At 42.1% G+C, this 20148-nt stretch overlaps 1 protein-coding gene across 3 annotated transcripts in view; it reads left to right on the top strand.

Moving 5' to 3' along the window:
• Window positions 1-469: 469 nt before the first annotated feature.
• The window catches only part of syt1a (synaptotagmin Ia), an 86831-nt gene continuing 67152 nt past the window's right edge, over window positions 470-20148 (top strand). Inside the window, exon 1 of one of the 3 annotated variants that reach the window (XM_077545588.1) lies at window positions 470-608. The gene's annotated coding sequence lies outside the window, so the exon portion shown is untranslated. The remainder of the gene's footprint in view (window positions 609-20148) is intronic. The other 2 variants (XM_077545586.1, XM_077545589.1) reach the window with 2 other exon arrangements.

Below are 20148 nucleotides of genomic sequence, written 5' to 3'. Positions count from 1 at the left end.
CCCCAAAAATGTATTCGCAACTACGAAGGTGTCATGTTTAATCATGTAAATATCATGGAATTGCGACTTGTAATTATTTATATATGATGATGTCACTTCCTCATGTGGCCAATTTATTAGGCACACACGTCTCCTAACACTCAAGCTTTTAATAGAGACAGTTTGCTTGAATTTTTTGTTTAACAGGGTTTTTTCTTGCAACTTCCTGGAAGTGAGGTCGCCATGGCGACGCGGTCCATCACTCTTTAGCAGCCGGCCAACAACCTGGCAGGTGTTTCTGTCTTCCTTCTCTGGGGAAATTAGCCTCGCGCTCATGGGCAAGTTCTTACAAGTCAACTCCAGCGGGTGTGTTGGAAAAGGGGGGGGGGGGGCGTGCTTTTGTCCCATCCTTCTCCCACAGCCAATCACAGACAAGCACTCTCACTGCTGTAGGATGCTGGAGGGATTCCGAGGAATCGTGTCGTTGCCGGCGACAGATCATCATCATCCAGGCTCCGCCCCCGAGTTCCCCTCCCTCTCTCTCTCTCTCTCTCGGAGCGTCGCTGCCTCTCCAACTCCAGATGCCTCCGCCTCTCCAGCAGGAAGGTGCGCTTGCCGTCGTCTGCCAGGTAAGCGCGGCGACCGCTCCTTTTTTTTTTTTTTTTTCTTCTTCTTTAAAATTCTCTCGGTGTGTGAACTTCCGGGAGCTTCCATCTCTGGCGGCTTGTTTTGTGGCTGGTGTTGTTTTACGCGTGCGTGCTGGTCTCCGGTTGCGAGGGGAGACCACCGTGTTGGTGTGTGGGTGGATGGAGGAGGGGGAGCGGCTTTCATCTTCTCCGTCCCATCAAATTGACTTGTTTCATTTTTTGTTGGTGTTTCACAGGATTTTTTCCCTAAGAAATCAACGGCTTATTTGATTTCTTTCATATCCAGCTCAAGTACTCGTACGCTCCTTGTACTCGTAAGCGCGCCAGTAGAGCGGACGCCTAATGTGTAGTTTTGCCCCACGACGCCCTTAAAACTGCTGGGTTAACAAGAACCCAATACGGTTTAAAAATAACCTAACATGGTGTCGTATAAAAGTCAGCTAGCGTAAAATGCTAAAGACGGACACCAAAAAAAGAGTGGTAGCAACACATGCAGACAGACAATATACTCATTGGGCAAATATTCTTTATCCTCTGCTAAGAATGATGATCATTTCAATGTAACATGTCTACTGCCCCCTGGTGGCACACCAGAAGATTATACTGTCAATTTTACACAATGAAGCATCAATTCATGGGAGTGCTAATTTCTTATTAAAAAGCATTCGGCAGGTTGGAACTCATGATTTTTTTAAATTCACTTTTTGAGTACTCACAGATCTAGTACTTTTGATATACAGTATAAAATGTTGCTAGTAGTTGTCCCTAGCATGTCACCAGTAACTTAAAAACTGTACTCGTAACAAACGCGACATCCAATTTTCTGGATCTTCATCCGCCTCCCGGACCGCCCTCTTGCTCCCCTCAGGATTAGCCAACATCTCGGCAGGAAGCAAAGAGGTGATGAGGAGGAGGAGGAGGAGGAGGATGAAGAGGCGGGGCGGGCGGGCAGGTGCAGCTGTTTACCGCCAGCCCGGCCGGGAATACATTAACCAGGAAGCTCCCTGGTGTCCGAGCGTTACCAGGTGACAAACGCAAAAGGCACAAGAGAGCGGAGAGCACAACGCTCCCGACCCGCTCCCAACCCGCTCCCGCCCCGGCTGCGCTCACTTCTCGGAGATGCTCCGTTTCGTATACATGGAAGTGTGGCTATGAGGGAAAAACTTGAATTGATCACTAATGCAAAGTTATCTGCCACCCTTTTTAGGCCTTTAAAAAATATATATATACAGTATATATATATATATATTTTTTTTTTCTGCCCAATTATTATTATTTTTTTACTCTTAGTTTCTTTGCCCTGTGATGTGTCCTTGGGTGTCTTGAAAGGAGCTGATAAATTAAATTTATTGTTATTATTATTATAATTAATGATTGAACTTGTCCATATTGCTCAGAACGAGTCGACATTGTAGCTGTCACTAATTTATCACTTAAAAAAAACAATGTTGAATAAATTTTTCAAAGATTATTTTATCCCAAAAAGTAAATAAAAAAAATTTGGGGGGGTCAAAATTCACCTGTTACATATTTACAATCAAAACATTTTGAATTTGAGGTGGAGGGCACACGAAAAAAAAATGACAAGAATAAATCAGGAAATTGTTACATTTTCGTGAGAATTTCAATTTGGAATTTTGCGAACAAGAAAATTTTTACAAAGAGAATGTTCATTTTGAGTGTAATGAAATGGTAATTTTATGATAAACGAATTGTTCAATTTGTGAAGTTTATGGCAATGTAAGTTTCTGTAAAAAAAAAAAAAATACACACACTTCCGGATAATAAAGTGGTGATATTTGGAAGAAAAGGAAAAAAATGGAAATTTCCAAGAATATTTTGACAATTTTATGTGACTAAATTTGTTTAATTTTTACAAGAATAACTCTTTGACTGCCAAAAACGTTAAATAACGTTTAGTAAAATCCTATGGAGGACTGCCAAAGACGTTAAAAGACAGGGTTTTTTTTTCAAAACAGAGGTGAAACTAACCATTTTCTATTGTTGATTACTGAAAAACGGAATAAGGTAAAAACAAACTTTTTTTTTCTGATGAAAGATGAGATCCAATCTTTCATTTGGTAGTATGTGTGTTTCCATAGTCCAAACACATCATTTTCTGTGGACCTTGAAAGATCAGTCAAAATGCTTAAATCGGCTGGCAACCACGGCATCCCTTTTCTGAAAACGTCTGGCAGTCAAAGATTGTAAATGTATGAAAAAAAACATATTAATAGAATAATTGACAGTTTGATAATTAGGGGTTGTTAGAAAAATCCATTCGGCGATATATCGCGATATTACAGCGCGCAATTCTCGAATCGATTCCATATGCGGCCGAATCAAGTTTTTATGTGAATATTCAACAAAACGTCTTACTTAGGGTTAGGATTCACACATTAAGCATGGAAGAATGTTCTATTAATGCAACATTAAGCCTTAATATTTGATTTCAGTGCTGTTCAAACATGAAACGGACTGCAACCTTGTTTGTTAAATGCTCAGTTAGAAGCATGAATTTCCAGATAAATAAATACATTTTCATACAAATCTTACAGTGTACATGTACAAGTTTACTGATTAGTATTTTCTAAATTTGAGTAAAATTTAAAAAAAATTATAGCATCGTATCGGGATGAATCGGTATCGAATCGTGACCTATGACCTATCTGCAGAAATGTCCACTGCGGTCCACCCTAGTGGTTTTCCTGGGTTTTCAAATGAATAATGCATCTTGTGCCCGCATAAGTCGTGCCTACGGCGCTTTCTTAGCAGCTGTCATTTGCGGATCTCTCTTGAGAGGAAATTGCTTGTGGCTCCGCCGCATTTCTTTAATATCCTGGTTCGTACGCGGCGACGTCCTCCGTGCTTTGTGGCCCACTTATTGCAAAATGACGCCTCGCTGAGCCGCGGGGGGTGCGTTCGAGGTGGAGACGCGTTCGCTGGCATGTAAATATCCTACAACGGACGTGTATGCATAAAATGCCATCATTCCACATTAGACGTCATTAGTGGTACACACACACCTGCAGTGTGGTACATTCTATAGATGCATCCGGTGCATTGGAGATGGTCATTAAATATGACATACATTAGTGGTTCAAACATGAAATATTATGTACATCTGGTATTAGCTTCTCTTACATGAACTATGATGTCATTCCGGTACATTAGCAGTGCATGCAGTGAAATGATGTCAATTTGATACATTAGAGCTTTATGGACATTAAATATGATGTGAATTTGGTACATGAGTGGTTCATACATTAAATGTGTACTTTTGGTATTTTAGCTGTTCTGACGTGAATGTGACGTAGTTGTGGTACATACAGTAAAAATGATGCAAATATGCTACATGAGAGCTACATCAAGGAAATTTGGTATACATTAGGGGTGTGGCCAAAAATCGATTCTGTTAAGAATCGGGATTCTCATTTACTACGATTCGGAATCGATTTTAAATGCCCCCAAAATCGATTTTATTTAATTTATTTTGTACTGTCTTCCCTTTGTTTGTGTGTGCCTTTATTGGGAGCGCTGTTCATGTTGTACCCGATTTGGCCACTGAGGGGCAGTGTGGTTCCACGCGGTCTGATACACTGTTAAGTTGTAGCCACATTAGAGAGTAGAAGGAAAAAGTCACGATCAAGTTATTCCAGTAAGAGTTTTTTTTTTTGTGGAGACCTTCTTTTGAGTGATAAAAGTGCCGCGAGTAGAGCGCTAATTAGCATCAGCGAGTCAGACTGGAGTAGATCATGACGATTCCTTGAACTTCTATAAATTGAAGCAAAAATGATTGTCAATCAAATCATTTTGAAGCAAAAATCGTTCTTAATCGAAAACTATGATGTCATTGTGGTTCATTAGACGTAGAGGTATAAACATTCAGTAAGTGAGTGTAGGAGCCTACGTAAGAATAACAGGAAGTAAATCTATGTAAATGTGGTACCAGTAATATGAATCATGACATCTTATTCTTTTTTTTTCCCAAACTGAACTGGTGCGATGGGTTTGAGCGCGAGTGTGCCGGTCGGCGCTGAAACTTGCCTCTGATGTGAACATCCTTGTTTGTCGCCATGGCAACCAAGTCTCCCGCCGGGCTGTAGGTTGTCATGCCAGCCGCCTCGCGCCGCGCCGCGCCGCGCCACGCCCTCCCTCCCTCCTCACCCACCCCAACCCACCGCCTGCTGTAGCCGGGTCGGGGATTGTCCTGCTCTTACATAAATATTCCAAAGAAGCCGTTGAATGCTCCTGGCTCAGTTTTAATTTTTTTATTTTTTCGGGGCAGCCAGAGGTGTTTTCTTCCGAAACATGTCCTCCCAGTTAGATGGCAAAACACTCATTAGTGCGGCGCTCGCGGATAATAAGCAGGCATCTGCTTGCGTTTGATATCAGGCATCTCGCGCCGATTCTCATTCTTCACCGCTGACACTTCAATCGCGTCTGCTGCCGAGCCTCGGGCGCAACTTGCCATTTGCACGCCGCCTTATTTACTGTTGTGCTAAGGAGCCGGCGCGCCGATAACCGCGCTAAATTGGCCGTCTTTTCTTATCTCCTGAATGAACTTAATACCGTGACGCTGCCAGGAAGAGATTGTTGCTCTCCATTTTTTAATCGGCGACGGCGCCGTCACGACAAAGTCATGAGATGGCATCGTCAAACGTCAAACCTTGGCGAGGAAGACAAAAGCCGCCGTCCCGAACAATTTGCATTCCTCCTGCACAAAAGTCGGATTGTTCAAGGTGGATTTCGGAAAGAGACCTTTTCAAGTTGAGAGAGTCTTTTTTTTTTTTTTTTTTTGTCAGGAATAAATGAGATTTTATTTCGACCGTTTAAAAAGATGTGAAATCTTGCTTTTGAAGGAAAACAAATTGTTGAGGAAAAAGTTACATTTGTTTGGAGACTGAAGTAGTATTTTTTTGGGGGGGTGGAAAAAAAGTCATTTTTTGGTGAATAAAATAAAAAAGAATATTTAAAGAAAAGAAAATCATCAATTCTTAAAGAAAACTGGTGGTTTCGAAAAAGCTTGAACATTTTCAACTCCAAATGCAGCTTTAATTAGAATTTTATTTTTGTAAGAAATAAAAAAAAAATCCCCCATAAATCTCATATTTTTGTAAGAATTTTTTTTTAGTTAATGCCAGGAGAATTAAGCTGTATTTTTCATGACTTATTTTTTCAGTTTTCAATATTGACTTTTCAGAATTTTTTTATTTATTTTTATGTCTAGAAAACAGTTGAAATCTATTGACAATACAAGTATATAGTTTTTGTTTAGAGTCATATTTTTGTTTTGTTTTTCATGTGTTTTTTTTATTTTTTACAGTGAATAAAATGTTTTCGGGGATGAAGGGCTTAATTTTATGAGAACGATGACGGTCAATTATTTATTTATTTATTTTTAAGTGTATGTCTCCCCAAAAAAAGTAATCCTTTTTTAAAAGAAATCTAAAAATGAAATAAATAAATAAATTAATTTTAAAATAACGTTTCGAATGTAAGAAAAAACAATATTGACCTAAAGCTGCTCTATGTAGGAATTTTCCCAAAAATATCTTTACAATAAACTTTTAATTTGACCATTTATGACACAAACATCTTCTAGTTTAACACCTTAGCTGTTCACAACCCTCTGACCACTGAATTCGGGTTCGAATTTCCCGCCCTCAGTCTGCAGATGTGACGTCATGCATGGCGTGTGCGTGTGAAGAAGGCTGTGTGCAGTTTCAGTTTTCAGCCACAAGTGGCAGTAGCGACCCAAAGTTCAATTTCCTGCATTGAGCAACTTTAAAACATGACGTTTCTAGGAAATGTTTGCGGGAAAAGAAACCCTGGCGTCATGTGACCGCACGGTGATGTGATTCGGTCGGTACGTGGTGGATGTCGCTGATTGAAGAAGCAACAACGAGCGACGCCACTCCGCGCGGGAGCGGCCCAATCAGAGGCGGCCTGCTGTCAATCACGCGCGTCGCCGGAAGCTAACGCTAATTGTGTATGCAAATGAGCCGAGCCGAGCGACTTTGCGTCAGCTCGGGGCTTTGGCTGATTGCCAGATAAGCGCGAATCTCCTCGCGCTACTCGCCGCCTTTTCATGAAGCCGCCGCCGCACGCCAGCCAGCGTTATTGACAAGAGTTTCCAGGAAATGTCAAATCACAGGAAGGCGTTCATTATCTCAAGGAAAGAAAAAAAACTGCCATCATTTCATTGTTTTTCGCAATTTTTGAGATCCAAGTCGAGCCAAAATCGAAAGAAAAAAGTATGGGAATATTAATGAGGCAAACAAATGTGTATTAAGCCATATTCAGATGAAATATCAACTCACATGAGGTATCTGGAAAATTAAGACCATTTTTATCATTTTTATTTAAAACTGTTTACATTTTTTATATTTTATATATTTTAAAGATTTTTTTTTCTGTTACGTCAGATTTTTTTTGTGTGCGTGTGTTTAATTTGTTTTTAAAGAAAAAAAAAATCATTTGTAATTTTTTTTTGGGGGGGGGATTTCTTCAAAGACCAGATTCTTTTGGGGGGGGGGGGATTGTAAAAAAAAGAAAGAAAAGAAAATTCATTAAGCTTTTAAACAATCCGAAATATTTTTTATGTTTCGGTATGTAAATTCTATATTTTATGTTCTGATCATATTTTTTGATGAAAACATTGAAAAAAAACGACACTGGTGAAGAACGCTGGCCTCGCCGCCATTTTTTCTCGGCGCTGCCACAGTTCCTAAGGAAAGGTGTGGAAGGGACGGCATGAAGGGGCGGCGTGAATGTCACGAACGACGAGGCGCTCGCATCCCTACCAAGCGCACGCTTATCTTTTGATCCAAAATGTGCCGCGTTTATCGGTGGCGAGCAGGTTGTTGGACCGCGTCGCTTACCTGGAAGTCTTACAAGGTCAACGAGTTCACCTCCGTCTCCCGTCGGGCTTCAATCGAGCCGGAAAAGCTAAGCCGGAAAAAAAATCGATCTCGCTCCAGACGCTCGACGGGGAACGCCCGAGGCGCTTCGCCCGAGGCGCTTCGTCCGCGCGCTTCACCTGCCGGGCCTCGAAACATAAACGTTGAATTCTGCTGTTCTGGGGGACACCGTAAAACGCACGCCGCGGGTAAAGCATGTCGTCCACGTCGGCGGCAAACACGGCGGCTGAGTCACGACGCCGTCTCGGGCTTCGGGGTCGGCGCGGAGCGAGCGGCTGTTTGCACGCCGTCCTCCAGGATTCGCCCTCGTGTGTGTGTGTGTGTTTTTTTTCCCCCGCGTCAGGCCAAGAGGCCAAATGCGACGTTGAGTCCACTTGGCTTTGGATCAGAAGACACCCGACCGGAACAGCTGCCAATATTAGCGATAGCATTTCAAGTTAGCGAGCGTCACCGTTTCAAATGCTGATTATTGGTAAAAGCCGACCATTTTTAGCATCTACAAAAGTTAAAGATTATGGAGATGCATATTTGGTGCTTATTTATTTATTTAATAAATTTATTTCATCACCCAGTTTGATGTTTGTTTTTAGAACAAATAGTTGAAAGTAAAAAAAAAAAAAAAAAGGAAATGTTTTTGATGAGAATAAAATACATGAGATCAAAGTCGGAATCTAGTGGAAAGCAACAAAAATTTCAAAACAAAATCTGCAATCTTGGAATATTGTGTAAAAATAATAATTTTGGGGGAGAAAATAGGTTTGAATTTGATAAAATCAAAGACTACATTTAATTCATGTGATTTATTTATTTATTTATTTATTTCTGGAAAAAAAGCAATTGTAAGAGTTACAGTATGTTTAAAAAAAAAAAAAAAAAAAAAGCCACACTAGGTTAATGTCCTATTTTAGGAGGTGGGAAATTTTTAAACAAGCAAAAAGATTTGTATTTTTTTATTTTAGAAACATTTCATCTTTTTGAGAATCTTGATTCATTTGAGAAAAAAATATGCATAAGAAAAAATATTTTTATTTTTAACAAGATTAAAATATGACATTTATTTTTAGGGATTTTAATGTATTTATTTTTTTAACGTTTTTTTTTTTTAGGAAATAACATTTTTGTAACTTTTTGTGAGGAAAACATGTCGAAATCTCAAACCTGAGGTTGTGGGTTCAATCCCTGACTTTTGTGACCATGTCGAAGTATCCTTGAGCAAGATACTGAACCCCTCAGTTGCTCCTCATGCTGCGCTATGGGGTAGATGCCGACTTTCGGGTTTCGCACATCAGCGTCGTTTGCAGCCACTGATGGCCTCGTTCCAACACTCGACCCCCCCCCCCCCCCACCCCCACCCCCAACCGCGCACTCCCGCCCAACGACGGGAGCACGCAGGGCGTCTCAACTCTCTGAAATGCTTCGGACAACTGAGACAGACACACTCGCACCCGACGACGGGAACGTGCAACTGAGGGGCACAAAGGGCGGAAGCGCAACACGTCGCAAACAGGAAATGGAAACAAAGCTGAAAACCAGGAAGTCGGAAGTCCCGCCTCCTCCGTGGCATAGTAGGTGAAATCAGGGCTGGACTGGCCATCTGGCATACAGGACAGATGCCTGGTGGGCCAATTCTTATTTTCCTCCATTTCCACAACTTAGAAGGAGCAGCCGATTCATTCATTTACAAAATAGAGCGCAAACTGAACCAATAAATATCAATGTTAGAGTTACGTTGTAGCCAAGAGTGGTCAGTAATCAGGCGAGGCCGCTGAGCCTAACTCGAAATGCCAGGGCCGATTATTTGTGCCACTCCAGTTTTGGGTGAATGCAAAGTCAGTGTGACGTGTTTTTCTGAGTGGAAAAGTGCTCTAAAAATGAAAGACTAATTACCAAATATAACGAGGAAAAAAACCCTCCTTTTCTCCCATAAACTTCCCAAATCCTCCGCACCTGCGTCACGCGTCTGTCTGACTCACACTCGCTTCAAAAAGCTGACGCTGACAAATGGAGTCCGCCCGGCCGACTCGGTGCATCCTGGCAGAATGAAAAGCAGCCAAACTGCAGCGCCATCAAAAATGTCGGTGCGAGGGGACGTGGATTCATGACGCTTGGGAGGGGGGAGGGTGGGGGGGGAAGAGACGTCGCCGGTCTGGTGTCATCTCGGCGCTCATTTTATCTGGCATGTGCAGTCGCTCCGCCGAGAACAAAAGCTGCGAGCCCGCACAATGTGGAGTCAATTATAGAAACAATTATAATGTAGTCATCAATTATGAATCGGCGAATAATAGGACAGGACGGGACCGGGGGGGGGGAGGTGGCATCAAAAACAGGACGGGTGGGGGTGGGGGGGGGGGGACGGACATCCAAAACAGGACAGGAAAGACGCGCGTGAAAACCCCCAGAAAAATGTCAACATTTCCATTTTGCACGCACGGCCGGTGAATTTTCAAGCGTGTTTTCCCCCACGGAGGCGGCCTTCGCGGTATCACTCGTTTTCTCCCATCACAGATTTTTACATTTCCAGACCAAAAAGCGCACGCGTGAATCAGCGCAACCAGCACAAAAGATTCTGTTGCTTCCCTTTTAAAGGCTGAATTTCCATGACAACTCTCCGCTGACAAACAAAAGATAATCACACTCGCTCGCTCACCAGGCGAGCGAGCGAGAGAAAAATGACGACTCCCAAATGGAGCACGGGCCAACGCGCCGTGAAATCGCGCCAGGTCCCCAAAAAAAAAAAAGCGTCCCGTCCTCGCGCAATTCGCCGTAAAATGATTTTCTGCCAAGGTCGGCGAGGGCTCGCTCCGCCGAATGTTCATTAGGCGGAAAATGCGAAATCAAAAGCGGCTCGCACCTTTGAAGGCGCGACCGCTCTTTACCACGGCGCTAATGAGCTTGACCGGTCGCTCAACATCAATGAGGTTCCGTTTCTCAACGGCGGAGGATTTGCCGTTGTAAAAAGGTTAGAACAGGTTTGATTTATAGGAATGGCGGTCCCGATCTTAAAAATCGCTGCCAACACAACAGGATAATCGCTCTGGATAATCGTTAGCGACAATTGGGCCATTTTTGGAAGATTGTCGTAGCCCACTTGCTAGCTTGGATTTTGCATAGTCGCGTCAGTAAGTAAAACGAGGCAAGATGTCGGCATCTTATGATGGTGTATTAGGGCTACGTATAAATATATATATATATATATATATATATATTTATTTTTATTTTTACTTTTTTGGGAGGGCCAATTTGCGAATGGACCTGTTTTATTCCTGCAATTTGCAAATTTACCGTTTTTTTTCCTGCAAATTTTGCCACTTAATAAAGTGGCAAGTTAGCCACTTCATAGTTGCAAATTTACCACTTTGTAAAGTCGCAAATTTACACGTTTTTTTCTTGCAAATTTACACGTTTTCCCCCCGCAAATTTACTTTATAAAGTCGCAAATTTGCCACTTTATAAAGTCTCAAATTTATGAGTTTTTTTTTCCCTCGCAAATGTATCACTTCATAATGTCGCAAATTTACCACTTTATAAAGTCGCAAATTTGCCACTTTTAAAATTGCAAATTTACAAGTTTTTCACTCTCGCAAATTTACTTTATAAAGTCGCAAATTTACACGTTTTTTTCTTGCAAATTTACATGTGTTTTTCTTGCAAATTTACACGTTTTTCCCCCGCAAATTTACTTTATAAAGTCGCCAATTTACGAGTTTTTTTTCCCTCGCAAATGTATCACTTCATAATGTTGCAAATTTACAAGTTTTTTTCTTGCAAATTTACCACTTTATAAACTTGCAAATTTGCCACTTTTAAAATTGCAAATTTACGAGTTTTTTTCTCTCCCAAATGTACTTTATAAAGTCGCAAATATATAAAAAAAAAAATCTTACAAATTTACCACTTTATAAAGTAGCAAATTTGCCACTTTATATAGTCGCAAATTTACACGTTTTTTTTTCTCGCAAATTCACTACTTAATGAAGTTGCAAATTTGCGTGTTTTTTCTCTGAATATTGGCCCCACCCTCTAAAAATATATTTATACGTGACCCTATTACGTCGTCGTAGCATCTTGACATGGATCCTGGAAAACGTAGCGAGAAAAGCCGCTTCTAGTTGCGCTAGCTAGCCTAAGCGTCAAATGGCCGCCACCATATGATCCGATTGTTTTCTTTCCAATGCAAAGAGCAGCAAATGTTGTCGAGCAGCATTTGGCAGTTACCGATTTTGTCGCCCTTTTTGGTGCGGTTTCGTCACGTTTGGACTTCCGCCGACTCAACCCTGCTGGATTTCATGGCTAATTTCATCAACTTGATCCAAGTTGTAGCGTCTTCTGATTAAATAGACGCTGACTGTCTGAAGAGGACGGCTAATGACTGTCCGGGGCTCGATTGGATTTGCGAGCCGAGTGGAGAACGGAAAATGTCGCGTTGGCGGGCGACCGCTGATGAATGAGCGAGCGCTGGCGTGGATCGGCTTTTCATCCGCTCACGCGACTTGAACGGAGATTGACGGGCCGTGGAGAGCAGAGACGGCGCCGTTTTCTGTCCGGAGTGTCGGAGCACGAAAGACCACCTTGAACTATCCCCCCCAAAACCCCCTTAGCAGTCGTTTTTAGTGCCGGCTCACATGTAAGGTTAAATATGTCCTCGTCTAATTCCACTCAGCTGGCGTGTAAGTCGCCATGAGATAAGCCCCCCCCCCCCCCCCCCCCGAATCTATACGTGGGCGCATCGATCTCCCCCCGTTTAGCAGCGCGGCGTACAAGTGTTATCTCTGGTCGCGGCGAATTGAGGCACTCAGACGCGCGGCATAGATTTTCCTGAGGGTTCAAGGTCACTTTGAAGGCCCCCCCCCCCCCCCCACCAGGGATGAGGATGGAATGATAAGCGCAGAGTAAAAGCACTTTTCTCAGCTGTAAGCTAATGAGAAGATCACTTTTTAATAGGATGCTCACACTTGCGGCGAGAGGAGGAAGAAAATGGCAATTATTTATCAAGTAGGGCTTGTACAAAATAGCCTTAGCGCTCTGTAGTATCTCGTAAATGTTAATTCACTTTAAACTAGGGTTGTCGGGCGATTCAAAATTTGTAATCGTAATTAATCGCATGACTTCAATAGTTAACTCACAATTAACTCATTTTCACTGAAGCAACCCATTGAATATTGTGTTTTATTGCTATAAAAACATGGAACCTACCAAAAGAAAGATTAGAGTTTCTTCTTTCATCAGGAAAAAAAAAAGTAAATTTCAGTTTTGTTTCAGTTTTGAAGCCGTTAGCATTAGGATATAGCTAAGTTTCATCATTATTCACAAATGTGTTAGTTTGGGGAAAGAGCTTTTTGCAATAAGGCCCTGGTTGATCTCTTATACTGTGCTGCCACCTGCTGGCCGTATTTGTAATAGCTACCATTGCTTCAACCAATCTCTTCAGTTCAGAGGCTGCATCAAAGCCTTCTGTATGCTTTAGCATAAAACAACATAAAAAACGTATAAATATGTCTTTGGGAGCATGGTTAAAAAAATCACAATAGAATGTATTTCTACGTTTTGGGGAGTAAATGAGTTAATTGCAGTTTATATCTGTTTTAAATGTACAATAAAATGTTTTTTTTTACTCTTAACATTAGGGATGTACCGAAATGGAAAATTTTGTCCGAATCTGAAAACTGAAAATGAGAAATGCTTGGCTAAAAAACAAAACGCCGAAAAGAAGAAATAAGAAATAACTTTAATGAACTCCAAATTAACACATTTAATGTTGACACCCCTCGTTTAAATGAAACACTTTGAATGACACTTCGAGACAAACCATTTACAGACCAATGAAGTGAAATTGGATCATTTCCATGTCGTAGTTTACTCGCACCGGTGTTTGCCTCGCTTTTGGGCCCATTAGCGCCACTGATCAGACCGTATGGATCCAAATCCCCGGCATCAGCTAAAGAAATCACGTGATGCGGAGTCGTGTTCGGCCCATTGACGTTAAGCAAACGTTTGACCGTGAGCAGCTCTGACGTGCGTGTGTTGTGTGTGTGTTCGTGTGTTGAGTGTGTGCGTGCGCGCGGTCTGTCTGCATCCATTCTCCTCACTTAGCGCTAATGCCGTGTATTGAACAACAAGCAGGCGTGCTCCAAACAGAGGCCGGGGCCAAACAAGCATGCCTAATCTGGCCCAAACGGGCACGGGCGCATCCCCCGAACATCCCAAGCCGGCCGCCTAATCGGCCTTGATGGGAGACGTGCGCCGGCCGCCGTCGCTCCTCGTAGACGTTTGAACGATTACCGTGAATATGGACGGCAAAGCCGCAGACGCACGTAATCGCCGGGGAACGTTAACCTCTTGACTGCCAACAGGCTTTATTAAGCCGGCAGATTTCAATCGTCTCGGGCGGGATCGTGATTACAAGACAGCCACTCTGCTAGTTTATCGAAATGTTAATTGCTGCGAGGATTTGCGGCGGATGGCGACACAATGGAATATTTATTGCACAGCACGCCGTCCGCAAGCTGTCACGTAACAAGCGCGTTAATAATTGAAAAGGGCAGCAGGCGACGCAAACATTTGGCAGCGAGCGCCGACGAGGCGCTGGATGCGAGCGTGTTCTGTTCCGTGGCCGACGTGGTCATTGTCGGTCGGTCGGGCTGGCTGGCGGAGGCGGCGGCCGCTTCATGGGTCGCCGCCGGTCTTTTTTGTGTTTAAAGGTTAAAGCGTCACCCCCGCCATCCGCGCGGAGGCGTTTGCCTTTTGCGCTCGCCAACGTTCCCCGTCGACCAGAAGTCACGGAAGCAAGTGTCGCTTGTAGATTGGATCTTCGCAAAGGGGATAATGCTATGCTAATGCTAACGTCTTCTCAAGGGTCACATTTGGTTATTAGTATGCGTAATTCATTTATACGTAATTCACAATTTATTAAATATATTGTTTTATATTAATCTAATTTTACTTCAGAATTTTTTACTGTCATAAAATGTTTGTTTTTTTTGATACCGCATAATTAAATGGAAATTAATTATTTAAATGCATTTAAGTTAGTAAAATGCTGTTTTTTTTACCTTTGTATTATTATCTACAAGTTATTATTGTTGTAAATGTAATTTTCAATTAGTGAAATTATAATTAACTCAACTAACTAACCCTATGTCTTTGCCATAAATCAATTTAAATGAGCTACATGATTAAAAATGAATTTAAAAAGAAGGAATATATCATTAAAAAATGTATTCATGAGTCTTGATAATGCGAATTGCTCATTCAGTTGAACTCTTTTGCTAACCAAAACAGCGGCACATAGCAAGGCATTTAAACAGTCTCTTGAGTGTCTCAGTACCGGCCCGCCTATTATTCCAGTTCACCAGAGCAGCCTGCTACCATAATAGCATCTTTGGTGAAGCAGCATGTGGCTCATCCAAGCTTAATATTGCGCTCTTTGTTAAGTAACTGGATTAAGAAGTAAAGTGAGTCGGCCAATTTCCCACAGCCTGCTTTATGATCATCACTGCAGCGCCACCTGCTGCACGGGAGGTCAGACGACACTTGATGGGCTTTTCATGTTTCTGCTCCTGCCGCGTAATTATTCCCGCAAGTGATTTATACCGCGCGCCATGTTTGTTGCCCAAGCGCTCGCAACTGGCGCAACGCGCTTTTCTAGGTCACGCACGCACGCAAATGTTCTCCTGCCGCCTCACCCACGCAGCCAAATGCCTCCGCCGGGAAAAGGTGAGGTGGACTTTTTCCGCGTGGCCGCTCGCCATCCTCGCCAATTTGACGGCAAATGCCGCAACCGTGGCAGCTGTGTTTGCGTGTTTTTTCCCCCCCTGCGTATAAAATTCCGAGGGGGCCACATCTGTATCTGAAACGTCAAATTTTCTTTTGTGCTGCAAATGTGTCAGATGATGGAAGGAAAAGAAAATGTGAAGTTCTGTTAGTGTAAGCCAGGACTGATCTGGTTTCCTTTGTTGTCCGTTGTTAAATGATGGATTCCCGCCATGATAATGGCGAGCGCTTGTGCGTAATGTCGAAGTAATAAACGCGCCTCGGCCAGCTGTTGTTGGTCCCGGGGGGAGGCGGGCGCGTGAATCAGGTGGGCGCTCATCTGCAGAGTCGGCGCCAGACTCTTCACTCGGCTCGGCGGCGCTAACTCCGCGCTGACCTAAATTTCGCCAAAATTCATCACGCCATCGATCATACCTCGACTTCCCGCGCCGACGCATCATCGGTCACGGCGTCAACCTTTCCCGCCAGCCGCTCGATCGCCGGCATCAATCACGCGTCAACGCGGCTCAAAGGAGACAGCGCCGGTGCACATCTGTATTTGTGACCTCCATCAGCGCTAACGCGCCGCTCGGCCTTTTTCTATTTCCTGCGCTCGCTCGGCCCCGGGAAGAATCCTTAATGATTATTTATAAACCTTTTTGTTCATCGTTTTGGGCAGAGCGCCTCGTTTCAAGCAAATAAGTGGAACGGAAAAAAGCAGCTTCGCCTGAGGCCCGACGCTAAATACATTCAAATGCGCTAGCCAAGTGGAACAAAGTCAAGTTGAAAACAGTGGCGCCGTTGACGTGCTAACTTTGCCAGCCTGGGGAACCTCGCTCCATTAAACACACCCGGGTTGGAGATCGTATTTCTTGTTTAATATTAACAAGAAACTTCCAAATCAAAATCATTGACTTTTGTTGTTTACGCAGTCGTTTAAAAGCTGAGGCTCTGAGCTAAGCTAACGAGCCAAGTATAACAAAATAAAGAGATTAGGGCTGTCAAAATTGAAGCGTTAACTCTGGAGATTAATTTAAATTTCATTAAAGAGTCAAAAATTAACTCAGTTAAGTCAGTGTGTGGCCAATCTTGGCGGGAAGATGAATAAAAATGGACTTGAGGTAGTTTTACGTTCCGATTTACTTGCTTGATGCTTGTTGGAGAACTCTAAAGTAATTTGCGCACTTTGTTATACTTTACATATTTGTACGCCTTTAATTAATTAATCGTGATTAATTGCGAAAGATTCTGCGATCAATTAGTTTAAATTCATCGTTTGGCAGCAGTAAAAGAAATACTGAAAATAGTTGTCTGACAGTCCCAAGCTGCCAAAGTTAGTTACATGCTACCTTTGCAGATGTGGGAACCGAACTCCATTTGCTTGATATCATTTTGTGTTGTAATTAATTACAACATTTACAACAAATTCTGTTCTTTATCGCTTAAAGTAGTTTACGAAGTTGTGTCAAAGCGGCAGATGACAGCACCTGAGGATCTGAGCTAAACTGATAACCCGAGTGTAAGAAAAGAAAGAACAGTAAAAGCATGCGAAAATGTTAAACGGTTGTCTGACGGTCCCAAGCTGCTAAAGTTAGTGACATGCTAACTTTACAGCTGTGGGAACCGAACTCCATTTGCTTCATATAATTCTGTGTTGCGAACAGTCACGTTTACAACAAATTGTCTTCTTTTTATTGCTTAAGGTAGCTTAGAAAGTTGTGTAAAAGTGGAAGAAAATGGCACCTGATACTCTGAGCTAACCCAATATGATCCAAGTGGAATCAAATAAAAAATGACAGTAAAATCATGTGAAAATGTTGAAAAAAATGGTTGTGTGGCAGTCCCAAAAAGCTAAGTAGTGACATGCTAACTTTTCAACCACGGGAACCTCACTCCTTTCACATTTACAAGATTTAAACAAATGCTCTTTATCACTCAGCTGAGGCTCTAAGCTAAATCAAATCTAGCCTACTCATTCCTGCCTAAAAATATAAACATGTTTGAAAACAATATGGAATGACATGCTAATTTTGCCAAATTGGGGAACCTCGCTGCTTTCATTTTACACCAGTCTGTCGTAAACCTTTTAAAACCTCAAATTAGTTTACATTGGCTAGTTTACAAGTCGTAAAGGAAAGTTAACTTGCAAAATTGAGGCATTATGTTCTCTCGCCTGGGGGAACCTCACTCCATCAGTCTGTAATATGAACATATATTTATGTCATTTTCTGTTTCTGCGAGAGACGAACCGACTGAATGAACAGCGCCCTCTACTGTTTCCTGGCACGTTATAAAACGCTACGACCCAACAAAACGACAAGTGGACTATCAATGATCTCAACATGCTTAGGAGAGGTCCCCGGTTCGCTTTGTCCGAAATTGGGTTCCCAGCGTGGCGCGCACTTCAGCCCACTTGATAGCATGTTAGCCCTTCCACGATCACTTTGCGGCTGAACAGCGGCGCCCAAATGTGTTTACCGTTTCAATAAAATGCCGGCCGACGCGGCGTCGTGCCGTCAAGCCTCCAAAATAAAGCGATGAATATGAATGTCTTACGGGTACAGTACGAGCCGCTCCTTCAATCTCACCCCTCCAATTTGCACATGCAAATGTCCGGGTGGGCCGCCGCCGCCGCATAAATTACATTTGCATGCCGTTAGACGCAGGAAACGAGAAAATTACAAACTAGGGAGGCTGATTGCGCTCGGCTCTTATTTTATTTATTTATTTATTTTGCTCCTTAATGCTTACTGCTCATCCTTGTGAGGACCCTGGGCCAGTCTTAGGAGCCCCTGGTTGCAACTTTCGGGCTAATGTAACGCGGTCTGACGAGAACACTTATGGCTCAAGTGGGCAAGCTTTTGGGTTCAAATGTCGCGTTTGCTTTGATTGAAAACGGACAGGTCGGCCAAATCAGTCATAGGAATAAAATAATCATTTTCACAATAAAAGGATTCATTCTCATCTTTTAATTTGAATTAAAGTTGATGTTCTAATTAACTCATTCATTGCCTGCCCAGTTAAAATGGATCTTCAACATTTATAAGCCGGCAATAGCAGTGAACGAGTTAATAAATTATTTAATAAATGACAATGGATGTAGGCTATACGTATGATGGTCTATTTTATGATTTTTGAAAATATATATATTTATACTAAATAAATTAATTAACCTAACACCTGCATTTGGTGCCGGATAGAACCAAGCCCGACATAGAATAGCAAAAATCTGTGTCTGTTTTGTATAATTGCAATTGGAGGGGAAAAAAAATGCAAATAAGTGGAGGATCAGGTTAAAAAATAAGCAAATAACAGGATATAGGGTCCAAAAAAATCCACAAAAAAGGTGAATTTGCAGTGAATATGTTCACATCATTTGTAAATTTGTTTATTTTTCATAGATGTATTAATTTAAAAAAATTGAATTTAATATTATGTAATTTAATTCAGTTTTATTGTGTTTAATATTAATTAAATTTAGTCAAAAAAAATCCATAAACGTGTTTATTTTTGCTAATATTTTTAAGAGATATAATTATAATTTTTTTAATTGTAATTATTTTAACTGACCAAATTTAGGGAAAATGTGTCCATAAGCATGTTTACTTTTGCTACTGTAAGATTTTAATTAACTATATACATTTTTTTTTTTCTATCTGTAATGATTTGAATTAACCAAATTTAGGGAAAGTTGTTGAAATGAAGGCAGATTGGATTGTGTTTTTCACTCTTGGAGACAGCGCTTCATCACTCAACGAAAGGTTGTCAATGAATGTCGCTCAAATACCTCTTGACAATCATAATAATAATGAATCCGATTTATATAGCGCTTTTTCTAGACACTCAAAGACACTTTACAATGGAATGGATATATTTTTCGTGTACTCAAACATTCACAGGGCCAGTTTGCTCCTGCGGCCCCTCCCACCACCACCAAACATTCGCACCTTCCATACACCAGTGTGAGTAGCACTGGAGGCAATGTGTGTGAAGTGCCTTGCCCAAGGACACCACGACACATAACTTGGGCAGAGCGGGGATCGAACAGCTGACCTTCCGGTTACCTGCAGCTCTGCTTACCTTTTGGATATGACCCAGCAACCTATGTATGAAAGCAAGTAATTAAGAGGCAGTTTTCCCACCATAATATGTCACTTTTAAATGAGCTGTGCTAATGTTTTCGACCCGCCTTCTCACTGAGGCAGGCAGGCACGACGCCAATGATGATATTCCAGGTACGACTCCAGCGACCCCGCCGGGCGAAGCACCTTTTCCTTTCCATCACAGAGACTTTGGCCGCTTTGATTGACGGCCATTAACCTCCATCCAACGTTGTTATTCATCCACCGCTCTTTTTTTTTTTCTTCCTCTCTCCGTCAAAAGGGGAAAAGTCAGAATAAGGAGCCGACGCCGTCTTGACATCTCGGCCGGAGCCGTCACGACGTCGCTCCGTTTTTTTTGTCGGCTTTGACGAGACAACGGCGGCGGCGGCGGCGACTCTTTTAATGAGGCACGAAAGGTCATCAAACCGCATAGCGAGCTCAGAATAGCTAATACGTTGCTGTGATCAAAGTCCATCTGGCTTTTTTCCCGTCCAATCTTTGCTAACTTTGATTTGTATTTTCTTTTTTTTTTACTTATTGTTTTTTTACTTACTTACCACACATATGACGATATATAAAGTGTGATTTATATTTTATGCATACGTAGACAACTTAGTCTGAAATTGTCCTAAGATTATCATCAGAAACAAATGCTGCTAACACTGCAGCTCTGCTTACCTTTTGGCTTCGACAGGGTGGTTCTTTGCATTTTTGGAACTTGTTCCAGAGATCCAACTATTTGTAGCC

This window comes from Vanacampus margaritifer, chromosome 15 (genome assembly GCF_051991255.1).
Source record: "Vanacampus margaritifer isolate UIUO_Vmar chromosome 15, RoL_Vmar_1.0, whole genome shotgun sequence".
NCBI classification, from domain to species: Eukaryota; Metazoa; Chordata; class Actinopteri; order Syngnathiformes; family Syngnathidae; genus Vanacampus; species Vanacampus margaritifer.
This window is presented reverse-complemented; position numbering and strand designations above follow the sequence as displayed.